Source organism: Lemur catta, chromosome 11, assembly GCF_020740605.2.
Source record: "Lemur catta isolate mLemCat1 chromosome 11, mLemCat1.pri, whole genome shotgun sequence".
NCBI classification, from domain to species: Eukaryota; Metazoa; Chordata; class Mammalia; order Primates; family Lemuridae; genus Lemur; species Lemur catta.
Window position 1 is genome coordinate 88,832,911 of NC_059138.1, and position 5,918 is coordinate 88,838,828.

Here is a 5,918-nt window from a genome sequence, read left to right on the forward strand (position 1 = left end):
GCACTGGAAGACTTGATCCTGTTAAGATAGCAATATTTCCCAAAGCGATCTAAAGATTCAGTGCAATTCCTATCAAAGGGCCAATGTCCTATTTTGAAGACATGGAAAAACTGATCTTAAATTTTATATGGAATTGCAAAGGTGCTGAATGGCTAAAACAATCTTGAAAAGGAAAAACAAAGTTGGAGGACTCACACTTTCTAATTCAAAACTTACTGGAGAATAAGGAGGAATTCTGCCAGCAGAATGCCTTCCACTCCAGCTTCAATATCTACTCTTCCTTGGGACTGCAGCCTGTCCTCCTCTACAATCACATCAGTATTGAACTTTTAGAGGTGATGATGGATCATGTGCATAGAGCGGAACTGGTTGCTGCAATACTCCATAGCTGCTCAAAAAAAGAATGTTAAGAGGATAGCAAGTGTATTCTGAGTCGTACCATGGTGGCAACATGCCACTAAAATGGAAAATGAGCTCTCTTGCTATCTGGAAATTTTCAGTTCCTGCACTTAAAACATCTAGATCAACTCCACTTTCTTGTAGACAAGGAAGAAAAACACATAAAATTAATTGTCCCTTAGAAGCAGCAAGAAGAGCCTTCATCCCATTTGCAGTCTTCCAAGGCAGGAACTACATGCATCTTTACCAGCGATACCCACAGTTCTATGGTGTCACAGGGCTTTGACCAGCTTCAACTTGAAAGATTGCTTTGTGATGTGACCCTGATGCTACGTGACAAAGATGATGCATTCCCTGTGCTTAGAGTCATGATGGTATCTGCTAGTGATTACTTAAAGGCTATGTTCATAGGTATAATGATTACTTTAGGGCTATGTTCACAGGTAGAATGAAAGAAAGTGTAATGTGCATAAGCTTCACGGCATCAGCAAAATTGATCTAAGGAAAATTATTGATTTCATTTATACTACAAAGAGTTTTCTTAATATGAACAACTTTCAAGACACACTGGAAGCTGCTAGATTTCTACAGATTCTACTGGTTTTGGACTTCTGTAAAGTATTTCTCATATCTAGGGTCACTTTAGACAATTGTGTCAAAGTTGGGCAGATTAACAACACCTACATTCTGACAAAAGTGGATAAACACGTTAACAGTTTCTTGAAGAAATTTTCTGCATTGCTGAGCACTGGGGAGTTCTTGAAACCTCCTTTGGAGCATCTTGCCATTGTGCTTTCCAGTAATAGCCTTAAGCACTGCACTGAACTTGAACTTTTTAAGGCTGCCTGTTGTTGGCTTTGCCTGGACAAGCCTCAGATGGACTAAATTAATGAAGAACAAACAATTTCCCATGATGACACCACAGGAGCTCATTAATTACATGCAAATGGTGGATTTCGTGAGAACTGACAATACCTATATAAATTTGCTTTTGGAAGCCAGCAATTACCAAATGATGCTGTGTATGCAGGCAGTTGCACAGAAAGGACTGTCATTTGGTCTGACACCACGCATTTGGTTACACTAGGAGGAGTGCTGAGGCAGCAGCTGGTTGTCAGTAAGGAATTGCACACGTGTGATGAAAAAGCACACAAGTAGAAATCGTTAGCTCCCATGGAGGCCCTAAGGCCTCCCATGGCATTGCTGTCATTGAAAATTTCCTCTATGTCATTGGTAGACAGAATAATTATGATACAGAAGGAAAAAGGGCAGTTGATACAATCTTCAGATTTGATCCTTGGTATAATAAATTGATGCAAATTGCATCTTTAAATGAAAAGCATATCTTCTTCCACCTAAGGGCCCTCAAAGGATATCTGTATGTAGTTGGTGGATAAAATGCATCTGGTGAACTGCCCACAGTAAAATGTTGTAATCTAAAAACAAATGAATGGCTCCACCATGGCCATGCTGGAATTGTGTATGGAGTGATGCATATTTCAGGAGGAATTACACCCGATACTTTCCAAAGGGAGCTCATGTGCATCGACTCTGATATTGAAAATGGGTCCAGAAGGCACCGATGACCACTGTCAGAGGTCTGCATTGCATGTGTACAGTCGGAGAAAGGCTCTATGTCATTGGTGGCAGTCACTTCAGAGGAACAGTAATTATGACGATGTCCTCAGATGGGAATACTAGTCACCTATCCTTGACCAGTGGACTCCAATTGCTACCACGTTAAGAGGGCAGAGTGATTTTCAAAGATTGAGATCTTTGAAAATAAAACCTATGTGGTCGGGGGCATTCTTGGAATAATCACTGTATGGTAGAGATAGCACAGAAATGTGATCCAGATAAAGATGAATGGCATAAAGTTTTTGATCTCCCAGAGTTCCTTGGTGGCCTTTGTGCTTGCTTGTACACTCACAGGTTTTCCACCTGAAGAGGGCACACCAGCACCTTCTGGAGTCCCCTCTTTCTGCACCTTAAGATCATCCCTGTAACTAAGATGCTGTAGTTATATCTTTGCAATGTGTCATGAATCCTCTTCTTTCCCCCTCTTAAGTGGTATATATGTTAGGATCAGCCTCCATAGATTGACAGATATTGGGAAAAAGATAACATCAATGTTATTTGTGCTGTTTCTTTGGCCTAGAATTTTTATAAAATGGTAACATGACCATTCTGGAAATGTATCCCATAGAAGCTGATATTTAACATATGAAAAAAAGTATTGTCTATAAAATGTTTCTTCAGTACTTTTTTAATGCTGGGTGTAAGGTATTTGTCATTTGACAGCAGTAAGCCCAATAAGCCAAGTGGAAGGTGGAGTATAGTAAATGTACAACTGTGCTCAATAGGCTTCAAAGTAAAAAGTTTTCCTTTCATCTTTGGCTGTAAGATATCAAAGGAGACAGCCTGTTCCAATGGGAAACAATACACAAAAGGCTGCCAACTCACATGAGCTACCTCCCACTTTTCATAAAGTATTTTTGACATATCTGTCAACCCACCTGACTGTGTGGGTGCATTGAGAGCATATAAAGTTTCTTAGACACACAGGAGAAATAGCTGAAATTCACTAATATTGATTTTTGAAAAAGTACTATGAGCCCTTTACTTATATACAAGATTTTGGGGTTTTAATGTATGTATAAACACTCACAAACATACATATGTCAATTACAAATTTTTTAAAAATTGGCATGTCAAATAAATGTGAAATTAAAAAAAGTTATTCCAAAAGACAGCTTTCATTAAAATGGAAATTCACTATGCATATACTGAATGCACATATGTAGAACCATACTGAATTTAGGTAGTAAGGACTAAAAATTTTGAGCAACTAAATTTGTCACTTGACCAAATTTTATCTTCAAAAAATGTATTCTACTCCAAATCAAATTTTGCCTTCAAAAACTATTCTGCTCCTCCTTTGCTGTTGAGGTAACTTACATTTTATATGTATTCTGTACACTCAGTTCATAAGGTTATTTAGCTCTTCACCTGGAGAGCTCCTTTTGTTCAATGAATTCAACTTCCATGTTTTATCTTTTTTGTTCAATAAAAACATTTAATATTAAAAATACTTAATGGAAGAAGTAAAATTATTCTGTTTGCAGATGACATAATCATATATGTAGAAAATCCTAATGACTAAAAAAAATCTTTTAGACCTTATACATGAATTCAGTAAAGTTCAGGATACAAAATCAACACTCAAAAATAGGTGGCATTTCCATACATTAACAATGAACCATCTGAAAAGAAAATTGAGAAAATCCAACTTACAATGGCAACAAAGAGAATAAATACTTAAGAATAAACTTAACTAAAAAGTGAAAGACTTGTACTAAAAACTATAAAACATTGATGAAAGAAATAAAGATGACACAGGTAAATGGAAAGACATTCCATGTTCACGGATTGGAAGAATTAATAGTGTTAAAATGTTCGTACTACCAAAGTGATCTACAAATTCAATATAATCCCTGTCAAAATCTCAATGTTATTCTTCATAAGAACAGAAAAAAAAAATCCCAAAATTCACATGGCATCACAAAAGATCTCAAATATCTAAAGATATCTTGACCAAGAAGAACAAAAGTAGAGGCACTACGCTTCACAATTTCAAAATATATTACAAAGCTAAAGTAATCAAAACAGCATGGGACTGGAATAAATACAGATGTAAAGATCAATGGAACCAAATAGGGAGCCTAGACATAAATTCACATATTCACAGTGAACTGATCTCCAACAAGGCTATCAAGAGCACACTGTGGGGTAAGGATAATATCTTCAATAAATGATGCTGGGAAAACTGGAAATCCATATGCAGGAGAAGGAAATTGGACCCTTGGCTCATGCCACATTAAAAAAAATTCAAAATAGATTAAAGACTTAAAAATAAGATCTGAAAGTATAAAACTACTAGAAGAAAACATAGGGGAAAATCTCCATAACATTGATCTTAGCAATGATTTTTTGTTCATAACACAAAAAGCACAGCCAACAAAAGCAAAAATATACAAGTGGAATTGTATCAAACTAAAAAGCTTCTGGACAGCAAAGGAAACAATCAACAGAGTGAAAAAATAACCTACAGAATGGGAGAACATATTTTCAAACCAGTCATATGATAAGGAGTTAATATCTAAAATATATAAGAAACTCATACAACTGAAAGCAACCCCCCCCAAATAATCCAATTAAAAATGAGCAAATGATCTGAATAGACATTCCTCAAAAAAAGACATACAAATGGCCAAAAGATACAGGAAGAGGTGCTCAACATCACTAATTTTTAGGGAGATGCAAATTAAAACCACAATGAGATATCACCTCACACCTATTAGAATGGCTACTGTTAAAAAGACAAAAGATAACAAGCTTTGGGAAGGATGTGGAGAAAATGGAGGCTCTGCAACAAATGAAAACTAGAACTACCGTATGATTCAGGAATCCCACTTTTGAGTATATATCCAAAGGAAATGAAATCTAGATCTCAAAGAGATACATGCACTCTCATTTGCATTGCAGCATTATTCACAATAGCCAAGATATGGAAACAACCTAAATGTCCATCAGTGGGTGAATGGAAAAAGAAATGCGGTATGTATACACAATGAAATATTATTTAGCCTTTGAAAAGAAGGAAATCCTGCCATTTACAACAACATTCATGAACTTGGAGGACATTATGCTAAGTGAAATAAGACAGACATAGAGAGAAAAGTGCTGTATGATCTCAATCATACGTGGAGTCTGAAATAGCCAAACTCATAGCAGCAGAGAGTGGAGTGGTGGCTGCTGGGGGTGGGGTTGGGGGTGAGAAGGAATTGAGGAGATGTTGGTCAAGGAGTGTACAATTTCAGTCATGCTAGAGGAGTGTGTTTGGGAAAGTTAATGTACAGCATGGTGACTACAGTTAACAATACTATATTGTATACTTGTAATTTGCTAATAGGATAGATCTCAAGTGTTATACATAAAAAGGAAAGAAAATGGTAACTAGGTGAGGTGATAGAAATGTTAATTAGCTCGATTGTGGTGATAATATCATAATGTATGCATGTATTAAAACATCTAGGTGTGTACCTTAAGTATATACAATTCTTGTTTGTCTATTTTACCTCTATAAAGCTGATTAAAAAGCTATAGTTATCGGCTGGGCGCGGTGGCTCACGCCTGTAATCCTAGCACTCTGGGAGGCTGAGGCGGGTGGATTGCTTGAGCTCAGGAGTTCGAGACCAGCCTGAGCAAGAGCGAGACCGCATCTCTACTAAAAATAGAAAGAAATTATTTGGCCAACTAAAAAATATCTATAGAAAAAAAAGTAGCCGAGCATAGTGGCACATGCCTGTAGTCCCAGCTACTCGGGAGGCTGAAGCAGTAGGATCGCTTAAGCCCAGGAGTTTGAGGTTGCTGTGAGCTAGGCTGATGCCATGGCACTCACTCTAGCCCGGGCAACAAAGCGAGACTCTGTCTCAAAAAAAAAAAGCTATAGTTATCAA

At 37.1% G+C, this 5,918-nt stretch overlaps 1 pseudogene; it reads left to right on the forward strand.

The window, feature by feature from the left end:
• The first annotated feature begins 451 nt into the window (after positions 1-451).
• Positions 452-2,391, forward strand: LOC123647174 (annotated as a pseudogene).
• Positions 2,392-5,918: the final 3,527 nt, after the last annotated feature.